Genomic DNA, 23,029 nt, shown 5'->3' with positions numbered 1-23,029 from the left:
GCCTGCGATCACTGGATAGGAGAAGGAATGCTGACTGATTTGCCCTCTCTCCCTAACCCATTTGTCACTGAGCGGTGGTCAAATTCAGCAACCCTGGCTGATCTCCCTCTCTCTAACCCACAATTCACTGGCTGAAATCCTCCCTCTTTCTCTAACCCAGGGGTCATTGGAAGTGATCAGGAGCAGGAACTCTTGCGGATTTCGCACTCTCTCTGACCCAAGGTCCACTGGGCAGTGATCAGAATCCGGAAACCTGGCTGATTTCCCTTCTCTCTGTAATCCAGGGGTCACTGGGCAGTGATCCAGAGTGGGAACCGTGGCTGATGTGCCCTCTCTCTCGCAACCATTTGTCAGTGGTTGGTGTTCAGGAGCAGGAACCCTGGCTGATTTCCCACTCTCTAACCCAGGATTCTCTGGGCAGTTATCAGGAGCCGAAACCCAAGTTGATTGCCCCCTCTCTCTAAACCAGGGGTCACAGAGCAGTGATCCGGAGTAGGAACCCTGGCTCATTTCCCCTATCTCTAATCCAGGTATCACTGACAAGTGATCAGGAGCAGGAACACTTGCTGATTTCTTACTCTCTAACCCAGGGTTCTCTGGGCATTGATCAGGAGCACAAAACCAAGTTGATTCCCTCTCTCTCTAACCCAGGGGTCACTGAGCAGTGATCCGGAGTAGGAACCCTGGCTGATTTCCACTCTCGCGAAACCAGGGATCACTGAGCAGTGATCAGGTGCAGGAACACTGGCTGATTTCCCTCTCTCTAAACCGGGGGTCACTGGGCAGTGATCTGGAGCAGGAACCCTGGCTGATTTCCCTCTCTTTCTAAACCTATTGTCACTGGGTGGTGATCAGGAGCAGGAACCCGGGCTAATTTCCCTCTCTCTAAACCTGGGGTCACTGGGCAGTGATCAGGTGCAGGAACCCTGGCTGATTTCCACTCACTGCCTTTAACTCCGGGATCACTGGGCAGTGATCAGGTGCAGGAACACTGGCTGATTTCCCTCTCTCTAAAGCGGGGGTCACCGGGCAGTGATCTGGAGCAGGAACCCTGGCTGATTTCCCTCTCTCTCTAAACCTATTGTCACTGGGTGGTGATCAGGAATAGGAACCCAGGCTGGTTTCCCTCTCTCTAACCCAGGGTCACTAGGCAATTATTCTCTCTCTAACCCAGCAATCACTGGATATTGTTCAGGAGCACGAACCCTGGCTGATTTCCCTCTGTCTAACCCAGGGTTCACTAGGGAGTGATCAGGAGCAGAAACTTTGACTAATTTCCCCTTATTTAACCCTGGGGTCACGGGACATGGATCAGGAGCAGGAACCCTGGCTGAATTCCCTCTCCCAACCCAGAGGTCATTGGACAGTGATCAGGAACAAGAACCCTGGCTGATTTTCTTTCTCTCTAACCCAGGGGTCACTGGGCCATGATCAGGAGCAGGAACCCTGGCTGATTTCCCCCCTCTCTAACCCACATGTCACTGGGCAGTGATCAGGAACAGGAACCCTGGCTGATTTACCCTCTCGTTATTACCCAGAGGTCACTGGGCAATGATCAGAAGCAGGATCTCTGGCTGATTTCGCCGCTCTAACTGAGTGGGTCACTGGAAAATGATCAGGAGGAGGAAGCCTGGCTTGTCTCCCCCCTCTCTAAATAATTTGTTACTGGGCGCTGATCAGAAGCAGGAACCCGGGCTGATTTCCCCCTCGTTCTAAACCTAGGGTCACTGGGCAGTGATCAGAAGCAGGAACTCTGGCTGATTTTCCCCTCTATCTAACCCATGGGTCACCGGGCAGTGAACTGGAGCAGGAACCCTGGCTGATTTATCCCTCTCTCTAACCCACGGTTCACTGGACACTGATCAGCAGCAGGATCTCTGGCAGATTTCCCCTCTCTCTACACCAGTGGTCACTGGATCGTGATCAGGAGCTGGAACCCTATCTGATTTCATAGAATCATAAAGGTTTACAGCATGGAAGGAGGACATTTCGGTGCATCGTGTCAATGCCAGCCCACAAGATGCTGTCCAGCCCAATCCCACTTTTCAGCTCCAGTTCCATAACCTTGCAGGTTGCGGCACTTCAGGTGCCCATTCCAGTACATTTTAAAGGTGGTGAGGGTTGCTGCCTCTACCAGAATTTCAGACAGTGTTCAGGACCTCCACAACCCTCTGGGTGAACAAATGTCCCCTTCAATCCACTCTAAACCTTCTACCAATTATTAAAATGTATGCTACCTGGTTAATGACCCATCTGCTAAGTGAAATAGGGCCTTTCTATCCACTAAATCTAGTCCTGTCATAAGTTTATACACCTCAATGCGGTAACGCTTCAGCCTCCTCTGTTCCAAGATAAACATTTTACCTAAACGCACGCAGCATTCGAAACAAAGTAGATGAGTTGCCGGCACAACTCATTACAAATGGGTATGATTTGGTGGCCATTACTGAAACGTGGTTGCAGGGTGGCCAAGACTGGGAATTAAACATACAGGGGTATCTGACAATTCGGAAAAATAGACACGAAGGGAAAGGAGGTGGGGTAGCTCTGTTAATAAAGGATGATATCAGGGCAGTTGTGAGAGACGATATTGGCTCTAATGAACAAAATGTTGAATCATTGTGGGTGGAGATTAGAGATAGTAAGGGGAAAAAGTCACTGGTGGGCATAGTTTATAGGCCCCCAAATAATAACTTCATAGTGGGGCGGACAATAATCAAGGGAATAATGGAGGCATGTAAAAAAGGAACGGCAGTAATCATGGGGGATTTTAACCTACATATCGATTGGGCAAATCAAATCACACGGGGTAGCCTTGAGGAGAAATTCATAAAATGCATACGGGATTGTTTCTTGGAACAGTGTGTTATAGAACCTACAAGGGTGCAAGCTATCTTAGATCTGGTCCTGTGTAATGAGACAGGAATAATAAACGATCTCCTAGAAAAAGATCCTCTGGGAATGAGTGATCACAGTATGGTTGAATTTGGAATACAGATTGAGGGTGAGAAAGTAGTGTCTCAAACGAGTGTACTATGCTTAAACAAAGGGGACTACAGTGTGATGAGGGCAGAGTTGGCTAAAGTAGACTGGGAACACAGACTAAACGGTGGCACAATTGAGGAACAGTGGAGGACTTTTAAGGAGCTCTTTCATATTGCTCAACAAAAATATATTCCAGTAAAAAAGAAGGGAGGTAAGAGAAGGGATAACCAGCCATGGATAACCAAGGAAATAAAGGAGAGTATCAAATTAAAAACCAATGCGTATAAGGTGGCCAAGGTTAGTGGGAAACTAGAGGATTGAGAAAATTTTAAACGACAGCAAAGAATGACTAAGAAAGCAATCAAGAAAGGAAATATAGATTATGAAAGTAAACTTGTGCAAAACATAAAAACAGATAGTAAAAGCTTTTACCGATATATAAAACGGAAAAGAGCGACTAAAGTAAATGTTGGTCCCTTCGAAGATGAGAAGGGGGATTTAATAATGGGAAATGTGGAAATGGCTGAGACCTTGAACAATTATTTTGCTTCGGTCTTCACAGTGGAAGAACAAAAACCATGCCAGAAATTGCTGGTCATGGGAATGTGGGAATGGAGGATTTTGAGACAATCACTATCACTAGGGAGCTAGTGCTGGACAGGGTAATGGACTCAAGGTAGACAAGTCCCCTGGTCCTGATGAAATGCATCTCAGGGTATTAAAAGAGATGGCGGAAGTTATCGCAGATGCATTCGTTATAATCTAGCAAAATTCTCTGGACTCTGGGGAGGTACCATCGGATTGGTAAGCAGCTAATGTAACTCCTCTGTTTAAAAAAGGGGGCAGACAAAAGGCAGGTAACTATAGGCCGGTTAGTTTAACATCTGTAGTGGGGAAAATGCATGAAGCTATCATTAAGGAAGAAATAGCGGGACATCTAGATAGGAATAGTGCAATCAAGCAGACGCAACATGGATTCATGAAGGGGAAATCATATTTAACTAATTTACTGGAATTCTGTGAGGATATAACTAGCATGATGGATAGAGGGGTACCGATGGATGTGGTGTATTTGGATTTCCAAAAGGCATTCGATAAGGTGCCATACAAAAGGTTACTGCAGAAGTTAAAGGTACGCGGAGTCAGAGGAAATATATTCGCATGGATAGAGAATTGGCTAACGAACAGAAAGCAGAGAGTCGGGATAAATGGCTCCTTTTCAGGTCGGCAATCGGTGGTTATTGGTGTGCCACAGGGATCGGTGCTGGGACCACAACTGTTTACAATATACATAGATGACCTGGAAGAGGGGACAGAGTGTAGTGTAACAAAATTTGCAGATGACACAAAGATTAGTGGGAAAGCGTGTTGTGTAGAGGACACCGAGAGGCTGCAAAGAGATTTTGATAGGTCAAGCGAATGGGCTAAGTTTTGGCAGATGGAATACAATGTCGGAAAATGTGAGACGATTCACAAGGCTGATTCTGGAGATGAGTGGGTTACCCTATGCTGATAGATTGAGTAGACTGGGTCTTTACTCGTTGGAGCTCAGAAGGATGAGGGGTGATCTTATAGAAACATTTAAAATAATGAAATGGATAGACAAGATAGAGGCAGAGAGGTTGTTTCCACTGGTCGGGGAGACTAGAACTAGGGGGCAAAGCCTCAAAATACGGGTGAGCCAATTTAAAACAGAGTTGAGAAGGAATTTCTTCTCCCAGTGGGTTGTGAATCTGTGGAATTCTCTGCCCAAGGAAGCAGTTAAGGCTAGCTCATTGAAAGTATTCAAATCACAGTTGGATAGATTTTTAACCAATAAGGGAATTAAGGGTTATGGGGAGCGGGCGGGTAAGTGGAGCTGAGTCCACGGCCAGATCAGCCATGATCTTGTTGAATGGCGGAGCAGGCTCGAGGGGCTAGATGGCCTACTCCTGTTCCTAATTCTTATGTTCTTATGTAGACAAACCCAGCCTATCAAATCAGTTCTCCTAGCTAAGATTCTCTACTCCCGGCTAAACCTCATGAGTCTCCTCTTAACCCTCTCCAGTGCATTCACGTTATTCCTGTAATGCAGTGACCAGAACTGCGTGCAGTACTCCAGCTGTGACCTAACCAGTGTTTTATACCGATCAAGCATAACCCCCCTGTTCTTATTTTCTATAGCTCGGCTCATAAATCTAAGCAGTCCGTCTGCCTTTTTAAACACCTTATCTAACTGGCCTGCTACTTTCAGGGATCTGTGGACATGCGCTCCAATGTTTTTGTTCCTCTACATTTCTCAGTGTCCTCCCATTTAATGTGTATTCCTTTTTCTTTTTAGCCCTCCAAAAACACATTACCTCACACTGTTCTGGATTAACTTCCATTTGCCACTGTTCTGCACACGTGACCAGTTGATTGATTTCCTCCTGCCGTCTGCAGCTTTCTTCTTCATTATCCACCATACAGCGGATTTTAGTCTCATCCACAAACTTCTTAATCATAAAACCCTTTTTTATCAAATCAAAATCATTGATGTATATCACAAAAAGCAAGGGGCCTATTAGTGAGCCCTGCAGATCCCCACTGGAAACATCCTTCCAGTCGCAAAAAGACCCACCACCATGACCCTTTGCTTCCTGCCTCTGAGCCAATTTTGGGGCCAACTTTTCACTTTGCCCTGGATCCCATGGGCTCTTACTTTTGTGACCGGTCTGCCATGTGGGAACTTACCAAAGCCTTGCTCATATCCATATACACTACCTCATATGCACTGCGCTCATCAACCCTTCTGGTTCCCTCCTCGAAAAATTGGTCAGGTTAGTCAGACACGATCTACCCTTAGCAAATCCCTGCTAACTGTCCTTGATTAATCTGTTCCTTTCAAGTGAAGATGTATCCAGTCCTTCAGGATTTTTTCCAATAATTTTTCCACCAGAGAGTTTAGGCTGACTGGCCTGGAATTGCTCGGTCTATCCCTTTCACCCTTCTTCAACAAATGTACCACATTAGCAGCCCTCCAGTCCTCTGACACCACACATGAAGCCTCTGCTATTTCCTCTTTTGCTTCACTTAACAGCCTGGGATACATTTCATCCGGGCCTGGGAATTTATCCACTTTCAAAGCTGCTACACCCCTTAATACCTCCTCTCTCACTATATTTATTTCATCTAATATTTCACACTTTTCCTCGATAGTAGTGTCTGCATCGCCCCTCTCATTTGTGAAAACAGACGCAAAGTATTCATTAAGACCCATACCCACACCTTCTGCCTCCACACACACATTGCCCTCATAGTCTCTCATAGGACCTACCCTTTCTTTAGTTATCCTCTTGCTCTTAATGTACTTATAATACATCTTTGTGATTTCCTTGCCAAGAATTGTCATGCTCTCTCTTTGCTTTCCTAATAACCTTTTTAATTTCACCCCTGGACTTTCTATACTCTGAGAGAATCTGCAGTATTTAGACGTCGGTAACTGTCATAAGCTTCCTTTTTTTTCCCTTTATCCTATCTATTACTCATTATAAAGAAATCGGTGATGGAACTTCCAATCTGTTACTAATTTCAGTATTTACTTTGAAGATAACGATTAGTGATTGGACACTCCTAACTGCTGGTAATTTCAGTAATTATTTCGAAATCAGGTTTGGTGACAGGACCCTCCAACCTGCTGGTAATTTCAGTAATTATTTCAATATAGGATTTGGTGACAGGGCCCAACTACCTGCTGGTAATTTCAGTAATTATTTCTATATAAGGTTTGGTGACAGGACCCTCCTACCTGCTGGCAATTTCAGTGCATCAGGATCCTGCCAGGCGTTTATAAGATTTCTCAGTGTATCACGATCCAGGCAGGTGTATATGGGATTTTAGTGTATCAGGATCCTGCCAGATGTGTATGGGATTTGTGTATCAGGATCCTGCCAGGTGTGTATGGGGTATCAGTGTATCAGGATCTTGCCAGGTGTCTGTTGGGTTTCACAGTGTATCAGGAACCTGCCAGGTGTGTATGGGGTTTCAGTGTATCAGGAGCCTGCCAGGTGTGTATGGTGTTTCAGTATAACAGGATCCTGCCATGTGTCTATACGGTTTCAATGTATCTGGATCCTGCAGGGTGTGTATGGAGTTTCAATGCATCAGGAACCTGCCAGGTGTGTATGAGGTTTCACGGTGTATCAGGACCCTGCCAGTTGTCTACGGGGTTTCAGTGCATCATGATCCTGCCGGGCGTGCATTGAGTTTCAATGCATCAGGATCCTGCCAGATGTGTATGGAGTTTCAGTGCATCAGGATCCTGCCAGGTGTGTATGGGGTTTCAGTGTATCAGGATCCTGGTATGTGTGTATGGGGTTTCAGTGTATCGGGATCCTGCCAGATGTGTATGGGGTTTGTGTATCAGGATCCTGCCAGGTGTCTGTGGGGTTTCACAGTGTATCAGTATCCTGCCATGTGTATATGTGGTTTCACAGTGTATCAGGATCCTGCCAGGTGTGTATGGGTTTTCACTGCATCAGGATCCTACCAGGTGTGTATAGGGTTTCAGTGCATCAGTATCCTGCCAGGTGTGTATGGGGTTTCACCGTGTATTTTAACCTGCCAGGTGTGTGCTGGGTTTCAGTGTATCAGGAACCTGCGAGGTGTGTATCGAGATTCACTGTACCAGGATCCAGCCAGGTGCGTATGGGGTTTTACATTGTATAAGTATCCTGCCAGGTGTGTATGGGGTTTCAGTTTACCAGGATCCTGCCAGGTGTCTATGGGGTTTCAGTGTATCAGGATCCTGCCAGGTGTATATGGGGTTTCATAGGGTATCAGGATCCTGCCAGGTGTCTATGGGGTTTCAGTGTATCAGGGTACTGCTAGGTGTGTATGGGGTTTCAGTGTATCAGGATCCTGCCAGGTGTGTATCGGGATTCAAAGATTATCAGGATCCTGCCAGATGTGCGTGTGATTTCACAGTGTACCAGGATCCAGCCAGGGGTGTATGGGCTTTACCGCGTATGAGGATCCTGCCAGTTGTGTGTAGGGTTTCAGTGTATCCGGATCCTGCCAGGTGTGTATGGGGTTTCAGTGTATCAAGATTCTGCCAGATGTGTATGGGGTTTCACAGTGTATCAGGACCCTGCCAGGTGTCTACGGGCTTTCAGTGTATCAGGAACCTACTAGAGGGTAAGTGATTGGCTGGTGATTGGTGAGTAGTTTTTCTTTTTACTCTTCTCTATCAGTAAGTAATATTTAGCATTGTTGTTGCCAATTTAAGTGTATCTAAGGGTTAAATCATGGCAGGAGAGCTAGGACACGTGATATGCTCCTCCTGTACTATGTGGCAAATCAGGGACGCCTCCGGTGTCCCTGACGACTACGTGTGCGGGAAGTGTATCCACCTCCAGCTCCTGACGGACCGCATTGCAGAATTGGAGCTGAGGGTGGATTTACTCTGGAGCATCCACAATGCTGAGAATGACGTGGAGGAGCACGTGTAGAAAGTTGGTCTTACCGCAGGTGAAGGGTCCACAGCTAGATAGGGAATGGATGAGCAGTGCAAGGAAGGTAGTGCAGGAGTCCCCTGCGGTCATCCCCCTGCAAAACAGATGCACCGCTTTGAGTATTGTTGAGGGGGATGACTCATCAGGGGAGGGCAGCAGCAGTCAAGTTCATGGCACCGTGGCTGGCTCTGCAGCACAGGGGGGCAGAAAAAAGAGTGGGAGACCGATAGTGATAGGGGATTCAATTGTAAGGGGAATAAATAGGCGTTTCTGCGACCGCAACCGAGACTCCAGGATGGTATGTTGCCTCCCTGGTGCAAGGGTCAAGGATGTCTCGGAGCGGGTGCAGGACATTCTGAAAAGGGAGGGTGAACAGCCAGTTGTCGTGGTGCACATTGGTACCAAAGATATAGGTAAAAAAAAGGGGTGAGGTCCAACGAGACGAATTTAAGGAGCTACGAGCTAAATTAAAACGTCGGACCTCAAAAGTAGTAATCTCAGGATTGCTACCAGTGCCACGAGCTAGTCAGAGTAGGAATCGCATAATAGCTCAGATGAATACGTGGCTTGAGCAGTGTGCAGCAGGGAGGGATTCAAATTCCTGGGGCATTGGAACTGGTTCTGGGGGAGGTGGGACCAGTAGAAACCGGACGGTCTGCACCTGGGCAGGACCGGAACCAATGTCCTAGGGGGAGTGTTTGCTAGTGCTGTTGGGGAGGAGTTAAACTAATATGGCAGGGGGTGGGAAACAATGCAGGGAGACAGAGGGAAACAAAATAGAGACAAAAGCAAAAGACAGAAAGGAGATGAGTAAAAGTGGAGGGCAGAGAAATCCAAGACAAAAAACAAAAAGGGCCACTGCACAGCAAAATTCTGAAGGGTCAAAGTGTAATAAAACGGCAAGCAGGAAAGCTCCGTGCCTCAGTGCAAGGAGTATTTGGAACCCAGGAGAGGGCTCTGAGCTAGTTAGAGTGGGTGAGAGCGCAGATGAACAGGACCCCAAGAAAGGATGCAAAAGGCAGCAGGCAACAGAGCAGAGTAGCACTGGGGTAAGTGTAAACTACAAGGTGATAGGAAGGGACAATATGTATGAATATAAAGGGGCTGCAGGAGAGGTCAAAACTAAAAATCATGGTTTAAAAACTAGTATTAAAACACTCTACCTAAACGCACGCAGCATACGAAATAAAGTAAATGAGTTGACGGCACAAATCATTACAAATGGGTATGATTTGGTGGCCATTACAGAAACGTGGTTGCAGGGTGGTCAAGACATGAAATTAAACATACAGGGATATCTGATCATTCGGAAAGATAGGCAAGAAGGGAAAGGAGGTGGGGTAGCTCTGTTAATAAAGGATGATATCAGGGCAGTTGTGAGAGACGATATTTGCACTAATGAACAAAATGTTGAATCATTGTGGGTAGAGATTAGAGATAGTCAGGGGAAAAAGTCACTGGTGGGCGTAGTTTATACTGATTCTTTTCCCTCAATCTGTTTCAGCGTATATCACTGATTCAAACACTTTAAAGTTTAGTTCAGACTAACTTTATTCAGGCTTCATCGATGAAGGGTCTTGCTCTGATAAAGGGGCACTGACTCCATGAGTCTGTCGAATCCATCAGAGCAAGCAAAAATCATTACGAAATCAATACATTTATAAAGTTCGTGATTGGTACAACCCCTTTTCATTGTCCTATCACATCAGCTACCGTGATGATGATACAAACTAAATTAGTCATTTGCACAGTTAATTAAGCAATGCCCCTAATTATGAGAAAAGATTAAGTCATCTCCAGCTTATCTTTGTTTTGCAGGCAAGAAAGACATAGTTCTGCTTCTCAGGGTATTCCCACAGTTTAGCTGTTGCTACGTTCCCATGATCAGACGGTTCCTCAAGGTTGTTTAACAAAGACAAGTCACTCATTGTTTTCCTCTACAGTGAGATCTAAAGAGTCTGCAATAACCAATAGCGGCCATTTTAGAAAGAGTTAATACATTTGAAATTAGTACGGATAATACATATAGTTGGTAGCTACAGTGATACAGATTCTCATTCCCCCCTTTTATCATTTCATGATAACTCTGGTGGCTAATCCAGGAGCATTGCGTTTAGCCGTTCGCATTCCAGTTCCTGATCCTCTTTGTTGTCATCGAGTAGGTCTTTAGTTTGTTGGACCATAATCCGGGGGTCCATGGCCGTAAGAAAGTTTTCCAACTTTGCCATTATGACTTTGCAACAGACATTAAAACAACTGATTATCAAGCAACAGATAATTATTATTATAACGAGAATAACTACTCCATGCGTTAAATAGGACCCCCCAGGATCCCCCTAATAGCCAGTCAAGCCAGCTATTCCCCTTCTTTGGGCCTTGTCGAAACTCATCGAGTTGTTTCCGTGTAGCATCAATAGCTTGGGTGATATTGTCGGACTCGTCCGTGACATGGGTGATGCATTTGTCTCCTATTATCGTGCAGACCCCTCCTTGTTGGGCCAGCTGATAATCTACTGCATAACGGGTCTGTTGGGTATATAGCCGCAGCTCAGACAATTCCCGGTTGATAGCATCCAATCCCTTCGAGGCGCTGTTTCCCAGGATGGTCAACCCAAAAATAAGATAGTTCCTATTTTTGGCACTAATTACTCCCACTGATTCCCCTACAGATAGGACCCCGAGGAACCCGTAGGCGAGTGATGATCCCAGCGTGATAGGATCCTTCCAATCGGCACAGAACTCCTTGCTGATGGCCCGTGTTACTATCCTTTTCCGGGTATGAAATCTTTTGGGGCATGGGACAATGAGTGCTCTTATGATTCCTACTGCAAAGAGGACCGGGAGGGTCGGTGTTGCTATCTTGAAGGTGCCGTTGAGGAGGAACACGAATCCTTCCTTCGCTCTATAACACTTTACGCCGGTGTTCCCTTGAATTTGTGCCCGATACTATCAATTGGTAAGCATCAAACGGGTATGCCCATGTTTCTGAGCTAACATAAGTTCCGTTACACTGACCGCAGATAACTTGCCTTCCACCGGTCACGTTCAGGCACCTTTGCTTGTTACAGGTACAGGTAAACTGGCCTCCACGCACTCGACAGTGCTGACGGGCACACTGCATCTGCACACAGGTGGCGTTCCCAGGGACCAGGGCATATACACATCCCCACCCTTGCCCTGAGAAGCAAAGCGGGTAGCTTGCATTGTCTGACCTCAAGGGGGTAGTGCTGGACAGGGTAATGGGACTCAAGGTAGACAAGTCCCCTGGTCCTGATGAAATCATTCCAGGGTATTAAAAGAGATGGCGGAAGTTATAGCAGATGCATTCGTTATAATCTACCAAAATTCTCTGGACTCTGGGGAGGTACCAATGGATTGGAAAGCAGCTAATGTAACGCCTCTGTTCAAAAAAGGGGGCCAGACAAAAGGCAGGTAAATATAGGCCACTTAGTTTAACATCTGTAGTAGGGAAAATGCTTGTAACTATCATAAAGGAAGAAATAGCGGGACATCGAGATTGGAACAGTGCAATCAAGCAGACGCAGCATGGATTCAAGATGGGGAAATCATGTTTAACTAATTTAGTGGAATTATTTGAGGATATAACGAGCATGGTGTATAGAGGTGTACCGATGGATGTGGAGTATTTAGATTTTCAAAAGGCATTCGATAATGTGCCACACAAAAGGTTACTGCAGAAGTTAAAGGTACGCAGAGTCAGAGGAAATGTATAAGCATGGATAGAGAATTGGCTGGCTAACAGAAAGCAGAGAGTCGGGATAAATGGGTCCTTTTCGGGTTGGAAATCGGTGGTTAGTGGTGTGCCACAGGGATCGGTGCTGGGACCACAACTGTCTACAATGTACATAGATGACCTGGAAGAGGGGACAGAGTGTAGTGCAACTAAATTTGCAGATGAAACAAAGTTTAGTGGGAAAGCGGGTTGTGTAGAGTACACAAAGAGGCTGCAAAGAGATTTAGATAGGTTAAGCGATGAGCTAAGGTTTGGCAGATGGAATACAATGTCGGAAAGTGTGAGGTCATCCATCTTGGGGGAAAAAACAGTAAAAGGGAATATTATTTGAATGGGGAGAAATTACAACATGCTGCGGTGCAGAGGGACCTGGGGGTCCTTGTGCATGAAACTTTTTTTGGAGCAAACAAAAAACATTAAACCGTGCCCCCCGATCTGGGAAAAAACACCAAAATTTACAAGGCCCTTTTTTTATTTTTGGGGGTTTTTTTTGGGCACAGAATCGAATTTTTCTCCAAGTGCCCCCTATAAAAGGGGAGGGGGACACTAAAAGCACCGGCAATTAAAACAAATTCACTTAAAAACATAAAATCAAATTAAAATTTGGTTGCCGGGCATAATGATGCACTCCAGTCCCTCCGGTGCCCATCTCTCGCGGAAGGCCTCGAGCGTACCGGTGGACACCGCGTGTTCCATCTCCAAGGACACCCTGGACCGGATGTATGCGCGGAAGAGAGGCAGGCAGTCTGGCTGAACGACCCCTTCGACCGCCCGCTGCCTGGACCGGCTGATGGCACCCTTGGCCGTGCCCAGGAGCAGTCCTACGAGGAGGCCCTCGGACCTACCCGCTCCCCTCCGCACAGGGTGCCTGAAGATCAGGAGTGTGGGACTGAAGTGCAGCCAGAATTTCAGGAGCAGCCCCTTTAAATAACAGAACAGGGGCTGCAACCTCGTGCACTCAATAAAAACATGGAACACGGATTCTTCCGGACCGCAGAAATTGCAGGCGGCCTGGGAGCCCGTGAACCGGCTTAAACATTTATTGCACGGCACTGCTCCGTGCATCACCCTCCAGGCCAAGTCCCCGACAAATAGTGGGAGGACCCCTGCGTAGAGAGCCCTCCATCGAGGACCCCCGCCTCCTCCGGACGGCAAGATGATACGCCATGGAGTGTCCGGACGGCAGGCGAGGATGGCAAAGTTGAGACTGTGCAGGAGCAGCCCGTACAGGAAACCCCTCCGCGCGGAACTGAAAGGCACGGAGGGGATTTCCCCGAGGCAGCTCAAGTTGTGAGGCGCCGGCCCCCGAGGGAGGTTCCGGGGTTTGGCGCCGATGAGGAATTCCGTCTGGACGGGAGTCAGTTCGGACGGGATCTCCCCACGTGCGTGAGCCTCCTCGATGCACCTAACGGAGTCGGGGCCCAGAGCTCTTTTTAGCGATTCGATGGCATCGGCCGCGTGGCGGACGTTGGCAGAATTTAGGCGCCGCGCCAGCATGTCTGGCGCCATCCAGCCCGCTCCTCCGCCATCGAGCAGGTCCCTGACCCTGGTCATCTCACCAGCCACAGCCCTCTCGTCCGCCCGCCACCCAAAACCTCGGTCGTGGAGGTATGGATTCCCGAGCAGCGGCTCCTGCAGGACGGCCGCCACTCCAGCCCGTGGAGAGCTGCGCTTGGTGGAGACTTTGTTCCAGACCCTGATGAGTTCCTTGTAAAAGACAGGCAGCTCCCGGAGGGCAGTCCTGACGCCCCCCACACTCACAAACAGGAGCTGCATGTTGTAGTTGAGGCCGTGCTGCTGGCGGAAGAAATACATCGCCAGAGCACGCCACCTAGGAGGGGGCTCAACGTAAAGGTATCTCTGCAGGGTCTGAAGATGGAAATTCGCGAGCTGGGCGCTGACGCACACCAACGATTGACCGCCCTCCCCAAGCGGGAGACTCAAGGCCGCGGCAGAGACCGAGTGCTTCCTGTTGTTCCAGAAGAAGTCCACCAGCTTCTTCTGTATCTTGGCGACAAACGCAGGGGGAGGGGTCAAAGTGACCAGCCAGTACCACAACATGGCGGCCACCAGCTGGTTTATGACTAGCGCTCGACCCCTGTAGGACAGCACTCGGAGCAGTCCTGTCCAGCGCCCTAGGCGAGCGGCGACCTTGGCCTCCAGCTCCTGCCAGTTCGCCGGCCAGGCTTTCTCGTCGGGGCTAAGGTAGACTCCCAGATCGAGGAGATGGGTCGTGCTCCTAGGCAAAAGGCCTGAGCTCCTCCGGCAGGATGTCCACCCGCCACTGACCCACCAGGAGTCCGGAACATTTCTCCCAGTTGATTCTGGCGGAGCATGCGGCCGAGTAAATCTCCTGGCACTCACGCATCCTCCGCAGGTCAACAGGATCCTCTACCGCGAGGAGCACGTAATCGGCGTAAGCTGAGAGGACGACCTCCATGCCCGGCCCTTGCAGAGCCAGTCCCGTCAACCTCGTCCACAGGAGGCGCAGGAAAGGCTCCACGCAGATGGCATATAACTGGCCGGACATGGGGCATCCCTGGCGCACCGCTCTCCCAAAGCGAAGGTGCGCCGTCAATGACCTGTTAACCTTAATCAGACATTCCGCGGCAGCGTACAAAGTCAGATCCGGGCGACGAAATGCGTCCCGAACCCGAAAGCGCGCAGAGTTCCGAGCAGATAGTCATGATCCACCCTGTCGAACGCCTTCTCTTGGTAGAGGGATAGGAAGGCGACCGACAGACCAGCCTCCTGGGAGTAATGGATGAGGTCCCGTCCAGATGGATGTTATCGTGGATTGTCCGACCCGGGACCGTGTAGGACTGGTCAGGGTGGATCATGTGGTCCAGCACGGCGCCAAGGCGAGCAGACATCGCCCTGGCGAAGATTTTGTAGTCTGCGCTGAGGAGGGAGACCGGGCGCCAGTTCTTAAGGAGGCGAAGATCGCCATTCTTAGGCAGCAGGACGATGACTGCCCTGCGCCAAGAGAGGGGCTTCTCCGCGGTCGCCAGACTTTCCCCCAGGACCCGCGCGTAGTCGCTCCCCAGGACGTCCCAGAACGCCCTGTGGAACTCACGGTCAGCCCGTCCAGCCCCGGGGATTTTCCCCTCGAGAGCCGGTTGAGAGCGCCAGTCAGCTCCACCAGGCTTAGTGGAGCTTCCAGATTTTCGGCGCCCTCCGGGCTGACCTTCGGCAGGTCCTCCCACAAAACTCTACGCGCTTCCTCGCTGGACGGCTCCGTAGAGAACAGGGTCCCGTAATATTCACCGGCCCTGTTGTTGACGCCCTCTGGATCCGAGACGAGAGAGCCGTCGTCGGCCAGCAGCGTCAAGAGCTGCTTACAGACACCCTGTCTTTTTTCCAGCGAGTAGAAGAAGGGGCAGCCACGGTCCAGATCCCGCACGAACCGGATCCGCGACCTCACGAACGCGCCTCGGGACCCGAAGAGCTGCAGGTCCTTCAGCGCGGCCTTCTTCACTTCATACACCGTCCGCAGGGCTGGGTCCCCAACGACTTGACCGAGACGGGACTCTAGGTCGAGCACCTCTTTTTCTAGGTGCCCGACCCTGGCCGCCCGCCTTTTGGTCGACCCCCTCGCGTACTCTTGACAGAAGACGCGGATGTGAGCCTTGCCCACGTCCCACCATAGCCTCAAGGAGGGGAAGCCCCCCTGCTTCCTTCTCCAGTCGGCCCAGAAACGACGGAACGAGTCCTGGAACCACACGTCTTCCAGCAGCTGGTTGTTAAAATGCCAGTACGCGGACCCCGTCCCCGCTCGAAGCGAAGCGAGCTCCGCCCACACCAGGTGGTGGTCCGAACACGGTACCGGCCGCATGGAGGCGGCCGGGATGCAGGAAATGTATGCCCGAGACACGTAAAGGTGGTCGACTCTGGACCATCCTTCTCCAGGCCTCACCCAAGTAAAGGCGCTGGAGTCGGGATGGAGATTTCGCCAGACGTCCACCAAGTCGAAGGACCCGACCAGGTCCCTCAACTTCTCCATCGCCGTCATGCTCTGCGGGGCACCGGAGCGGTCCCTCGCCTCGAGGGTGCAGTTAAAATCCCCCCCGAAGACAATGCAGTCGCCGACGTCGACGGAGCCAAGAAGAGCGGACACCTCTTCGAAGAAGCGCATTTGCTGCGGGCCGGGCTGAGGGGCGTACACGTTCACGAGATGGAGCGGCACGTCCCCCAGGCGAACTGTTACGTGCAGCAAGCGGCCTGGCACGGGCTCCTCGACCTCCAAGATCTCCGGCTGAAAATGCGGGGCCAGCAAGATGGCCACCCCACTAGAAGTGATGGTGAGGTGGCTCATGCGGACCTCTCCTTGCCATTCCAGGAGCCACGTGGCTTCATCTCCCGGAACGGTGTGGGTTTCTTGCAGGAAGCACGTCGCATATTTCCCCTCCCGCAGGAGCAAAAAATTGTTAAATCTGCGGCGTGCCTCTCTGCCGCCGTTGATGTTGAGGCTGGCTATGGTTATCTTCATGACTAGAGCATAGTGCAACCTCTACCTAACCTATTGTGGGGGGGGGAGTGGAGTCGTTTGTTGACCTCCACTCCTTCAGCAGCCCAGCGAGGAACTTTTTGAGCTGGCGCAGCTCAAGGCCTTGCGCCCTTGTTAAGGGCCCGCCCGCGGCCATGGTTTTAGCGGCGGCGCAGACGGAAGCGATGAGCAACACCGGCTCAGACCATCTTTCCAGGGCTAGACGGGCTTGGTCGCGGCCCCCCGGCACTGGACCAAAAAGTCCTGGAGTTCCTTTGCAGGAATGAGGAGGGTCTCAGCGGCGGACGCGAGCAGATCCACCGCCTCACTGGCGATGGACTCTAGAACTTCTCCCACGTCCCCCACGGAGTCCCCATCCACCCCCGGGAGGTCGCCGCCAGCAGCCGGCCCATTGACCGCACGAGGTACGGCAAATGGCGCGGCCGCTCCATCCGGCCCTGGCTCTGCCCCGATCCCACCCCCAGGATCGTCGGCAGAGGAGTCCCCACTGGGCTCTTTTAAAAGTGGTGCCGGGTCGGGAAGCGACAGCGGAAGGGGATCCTCCCCCGCCCCAGGAGCATGGGAACACGGTGAGACCTGGTTTAGGAAATTCTCCAGGTCCACCAAGTCCCTCAGCTCCAAAGTAGGGGGCGAGGGTTGTTGTTCTTCTCCCTCGCCGCCGCCACCCCCCGGCCCAGCGTGTGCATGTATATTACAGTTGTCTGCAGTGTCAGTTTCTGCCGAGTCGAGCATATCCTGGGGGAAGTTGGGTATTGGCTGGGCGGGCTCAAGTTCGACCTTTTAGGCCCCGCCCGCCTCAGTCCCCGGCGGCTACGCATTCTTCCGCTGTCCCCACGCCTCCCACGAAAGGCAGATCTTTCACGCCATCCCCGGGAGGCAGCGGCTGGGCAGCCTCGACTGCCTCACCCTCCCCGGGGACAGATTCCTCGTGCCTACGGCGCAGTTTGAGGGTGCCGGTGGGGGATGCGGGACATGCGGCGGGCTCCGACTCCTCCGCGGAGTGATGTTGTTCCTCCTCCACCTCATTGGAGCGGCGCCTCCTTTTGTTCCTGGGGGTGCGCGGAGGCAGGGAGACCCCCATGTCTGCCGAGGCCTCCCGCTCCACTCCCCTCTTTTTCTTGTCTTGCCTGCGCCCGAACCCCTCTGCGGTATTAGTCAAGGGCTCGGGCACGGTCTCAGGGCACCCCGTGCTCGCCGGTGACGGGGTTGGGCCGAGCGCGGTAAACAAATCGTCTGGCGCACCGAGGGGACCCGCCTCCAGATGTTTCGCCTTCTTCCGCGCCTTCCTTCCGATTGGACGCTCTCCCTCCCCCTCGCCGGAGGCCGTGAAAACAAAGGCCCCCGACGATGCCCGCGCACCCACAGCTGGCGGCACGCGGATGCTACTAGGGGGAGGGGTGGCGGCGGCGCTAGCCTTGGCCGCCCTCGGTGGTTTGGCGGCCTTGGAGGCGGGGCAGTTCTTACGAACATGTCCCACATCCCTACAGGCATGGCACCGCACGCCGTCCGACGTTCAGAAGACGCGGTAGGCAGTCCCCTCGTGCACCACATAAAAATGACCTTCCGTCGTCTCCTCCCGTGCCAGCCGGACAAAAAGCTGGCGGCGGAAGGAGAACACGTGGCGCAGGCTGCTCTCCCTGAGGCCGAGCGGTATGGGGTTAATCCCCGAGCTTACCTCCCCCAGTTGGTGTAGGTGAGGGAGGAGGAGCTCAGCGGGAACAAAGGGCGGGACGTTAGAAATGATGACCCTCTGCGTGGTGGCCTCGAGTGGGTCCACCGGCAGGAACGCCCCGCCCACCGTGAGCCCCTTTTCAATGGCCAGGGACACCGCCTGCTCTGACCCCAGGAACAACACGGCCTTCCCAGATATCTTGGAGGCTGCGACAATGGCCGAGGGGCCGACTACCCCAGCCATCTCCCGCACGCACTCCTCAATGCTCATTGTGGGGTGAGTGTAGCTCTTGACCCCGTGTTTTTTCGTCATCAGTCTGAAAGGTGGCAGGGCAGCAGGTGGCGCAGGAGGTGCCGTGGATGTGGACGCCGCCTGCGCATATGTCCTTGCTGGCCCTGCCACCGGCATGGATGGTGTCGCCATCACGGGGTCCCTTTAAGGGCTACACCCACCCCAAAGTCACAGGCCTTCATGGTCTTAAGTGGCCTCGTTTAATATTTGAACAGAGGGAGCTGTGAAAGAGGCTCACCTCTCCCCTAGTTGGCAATTGGGGAGGGGCCTTGCTCCCACTGCTTAGTTGTCTTAATTGTTTTTTAAAAAATTAGGAGGAAAGGGCTCTCAGAGAGAGAGGAGAGAGACAGAGAGAGAGAGAGATAGAGTGAGGGGGTGTGGGAAAGAGGGAGGCTGCGAGGGCAGGTCTCCCCTCACAGCAATGGGTGGGTGCTTCTTGGGGTGCACTCCCCAGATGGCAAAAAAAAACAGTCTTTTAAGAATGGTCTTCCGGTGGGGGGAGAAGATGTCTTCACCTGGGGTAGCTGGAGCCACCCAGGCACACACTCCCAACGATTTTTAATCGGGTGATTAATAGTTTTCAGCCAGGTAGCTCCAGCTATCCCAGGCTAGGCAGTGGGGGAGGGGTGCTTCAGTGGTGTGTGGGGCCTAGTTGTAAGCAAGACCCCCACACACACTTCCACACACACACACCCCCCGCGATGTTCCGGCCCTCAAAAGGTCTTCTTTCCTCCCCCCACTGATACAACAATGTCTTTTGGGGAATGCACCAACACCCACCTGTAGAATGTTGCCGAATCTCCCTCCTTCCACACAGGTTGTTGCTATTTTCCCACTCTCTCCAACTCTCTATAGTTGTAATAAATGTTAAATTTTTCAGCTCTCTTCCTCTCCCTCCGGATGTTCAGTTGTAGTAAGCCAGCCCTTTCCTCCTCTTCCTGGGCTGGTCTCAGGGCTCTCAAAGACCTTCCAGACAGGAGCAAAGCAGGTAGCTCCTTCTCTCTCAACAGCAGAACTCCAACTAATTAGGCCACGCCTCTAAAGCTCCACCATTGGTCCTTGTGCTTGAAACTCTTTTGAGTTTACCTGCGAAAACATAGAACATTAAACGGTGCCACCCGACCTGGGTGACACTCCAGACATTTACAAGGCCCTTTTTTTTTTCCCTCCTTTTTTTGTTTTTTTTTGTGTTTTTCTTTTTTGGTTTTTTTTTTTGGGGCACTAAAATCACAATTTTCCCCAGTGCCCCCTATAAAAGGGAAGGGGGACACTAAAAGCACCGGCAATTAAAACAAATTAAACTTAAAAACGTAAAATCAAATTAAAATTTGGTTGCCGGGCGTGATGATGCACTCCAGTCCCTCCGGTGCCCACCTCTCACGGAAGGCCGCGAGCATACCGGTAGACACCACGTGCTCCATCTCCAAGGACACCCTGGACCGGATGTAAGAGCGGAAGAGAGGCAGGCAGTCAGGTTGAACGACCCCCTCGACCGCCCGCTGCCTGGACCGGCTGATGGCACCCTTGGCCGTGCCCAGGAGCAGTCCTACGAGGAGGCCTTCGGACCTACCCGCTCCCCTCCGCACAGGGTGCCCAAAGATCAGGAGAGTGGGACTGAAGTGCAGCCAGAATTTCAGGAGCAGCCCCTTCAAATAATGGAACAGGGGCTGCAACCTCGTGCACTCAATAAAAACATGGAACACGGACTCCTCCAGACCGCAGAAATTGCAGGCGGCCTGGGAGTCCGTGAACCGGCTTAAAAATTTGTTGCACGGCACTGCTCCGTGCACCACCCTCCAGGCCAAGTCCCCGATGAATAGTGGGAGGACCCCTGCGTAGAGTGCCCTCCATCGGGGACCCCCGCCTCCTCCGGACGGCAAGATGGTACGCCATGGCGTGTCCGGACGGCCGGCGAGGATGGCAAAGTTGAGGGTGTGCAGGAGCAGCCCGTACAGGAAACCCCTCCGCGCGGAACTGAAAGGCGCGGAGGGGATTTCCCCGAGGTGGCTCAAGTTGTGAGGCGCCGGCCCCCGAGGGAGGTTCCGGGGTTTGGCGCCGATGAGGAATTCCGTCCGGACCGGGGTCAGTTCGGACGGGATCTCCCCACGTGCTTGAGCCTCCTCGATGCACCTAACGGAGTCAGGGCCCAGAGCTGTTTTTAGCGACTCGATGGCATCGGCCGCGTGGCGGACGTTGGCAGAATTTAGGCGCCGCGCCAGCGTGTCTGGCGCCATCCAGCCCGCTCCTCCACCATCGAGCAGGTCCCTGACCCTGGTCACCTCACCAGCCACAGCCCTCTCTTCCGACCGCCACATAAAACCTCGGCCGTGGTGGTATGGATTCCCAAGCAGCGGTTCCTGCAGGACGGCCGCCACTCCAGCCGGCGGAGAGCTGCGCTTGGTGGAGACTTTGTTCCAGACCCTGATGAGTTCCCTGTAAAAGACAGGCAGCTCCCGGAGGGCGGTCCTGGCACCCCCCAAGTTCACAAACAGGAGCTGCGTGTCATAATTGAGGTCGCGCTGCTGGCGGAAGAAATACCTCGCCAGAGCACACCACCTAGGAGGGGGCTCAACGTAAAGGTATCTCTGCAGGGTCTGAAGACGGAAAGTCGCGAGCTGGGTGCTGACGCACACCAACGACTGACCGCCCTCCTCAAGCGGGAGACTCAAGACCGCAGCAGAGACCCAGTGCTTCCTGTTGTTCCAGAAGAAGTCCACCAGCTTCTTCCGTATCTTGGTGACAAACGCAGGGGGAGGGGTCAAAGTGACCAGCCGGTACCACAGCATTGCGGCCACCAGCTGGTTTATGACTAGCGCTCGACCCCTGTAGGACAGCACTCGGAGCAGTCCTGTCCAGCGCCCTAGGCGAGCGGCGACCTTGGCCTCCAGCTCCTGCCAGTTCGCCGGCCAGGCTCCCTCGTCGGGGCTAAGGTAGACTCCCAGATAGAGGAGATGGGTCGTGCTCCAGGCAAAAGGCCTGAGCTCCTCCGGCAGGGAGTCCACCCGCCACTGACCCACCAGGAGTCCGGAACATTTCTCCCAGTTGATTCTGGCGGAGGACGCGGCCGAGTAAATCTCCTGGCACTCACGCATCCTCCACAGGTCAGCGGGATCCTCTATTGCGAGGAGCACGTCATCGGCGTAAGCCGAGAGGACGACCTCCACGCCCGGCCCTTGCAGAGCCAGTCCCGTCAACCTCGTCCGCAAGAGGCGCAGGAAAGGCTCCACGCAAACGGCGTATAACTGGCCGGACATGGGGCATCCCTGGCGCACCCCTCTCCTAAAGCGAAGGGGCGCCGTCAAGGACCCGTTAACCTTAATCAGACACTCCGCAGCGGCGTACAAAAGTCGGATCCGGGCGACGAAATGCGTCCCGAACCCGAAAGCGTGCAGAGTTCCGAGCAGATAGTCGTGATCCACGCTGTCGAATGCCTTCTCTTGGTCGAGGGATAGGAAGGCGACTGACAGACCAGCCTCCTGGGAACAATGGATGAGGTCCCGGACCAGATGGATGTTATCGTGGATTGTCCGGCCCGGGACCGTGTAGGACTGGTCGGGGTGGATCATGTGGTCCAGCACGGCACCAAGGCGAGCAGACATCGCCCTGGCGAAGATTTTGTAGTCCGTGCTGAGGAGGGAGACCGGGCGCCAGTTCTTAAGGAGGCGGAGATCGCCCTTCTTAGGCAGCAGGACGATGACTGCCCTGCGCCAAGAGAGGGGCATCTCCCCGGTCGCCAGACTTTCCCCCAGGACCCGCGCGTAGTCGCTCCCCAGGACGTCCCAGAACGCCCTGTGGAACTCCACGGTCAGCCCGTCCAGCCCCGGGGATTTTCCGCTCGAGAGCCGGTCGAGGGCACCGGTCAGCTCCGCCAGGCTTAGCGGAGCTTCCAGATTTTCGGCGCCCTCCGGGCTGACCTTCGGCAGGTCCTCCCACAAAACTCTACGCGCTTCCTCGCTGGACGGCTCCGTAGAGAACAGGGTCCCGTAATATTCACCGGCCCTGTTGTTGACGCCTCTGGATCCGAGATGAGAGAGCCGTCGTCGGCCAGCAGCGTCAAGAGCTGCTTACGGACACCCTGTCTTTTTTCCAGCGAGTAGAAGAAGGGGCAGCCACGGTCCAGATCCCGCACGAACCGGATCCGCGACCTCACGAACGCGCCTCGGGACCCGAAGAGCTGCAGGTCCTTCAGCGCGGCCTTCTTCACTTCATACACCATCCGCAGGGCCGGGTCCCCAACGACTTGACCGAGACGGGACTCTAGGTCGAGCACCTCTTTTTCTAGGTGCCCGACCCTGGCCTCCCGCCTTTTGGTCGACCCCCTCGCGTACTCTTGACAGAAGACGCAGACG

Source organism: Pristiophorus japonicus, chromosome 19, assembly GCF_044704955.1.
Source record: "Pristiophorus japonicus isolate sPriJap1 chromosome 19, sPriJap1.hap1, whole genome shotgun sequence".
Taxonomy (NCBI): Eukaryota; Metazoa; Chordata; class Chondrichthyes; family Pristiophoridae; genus Pristiophorus; species Pristiophorus japonicus.
The sequence above is the reverse complement of the archived record's forward strand: the minus strand, read 5'-3'. Positions refer to the sequence as shown.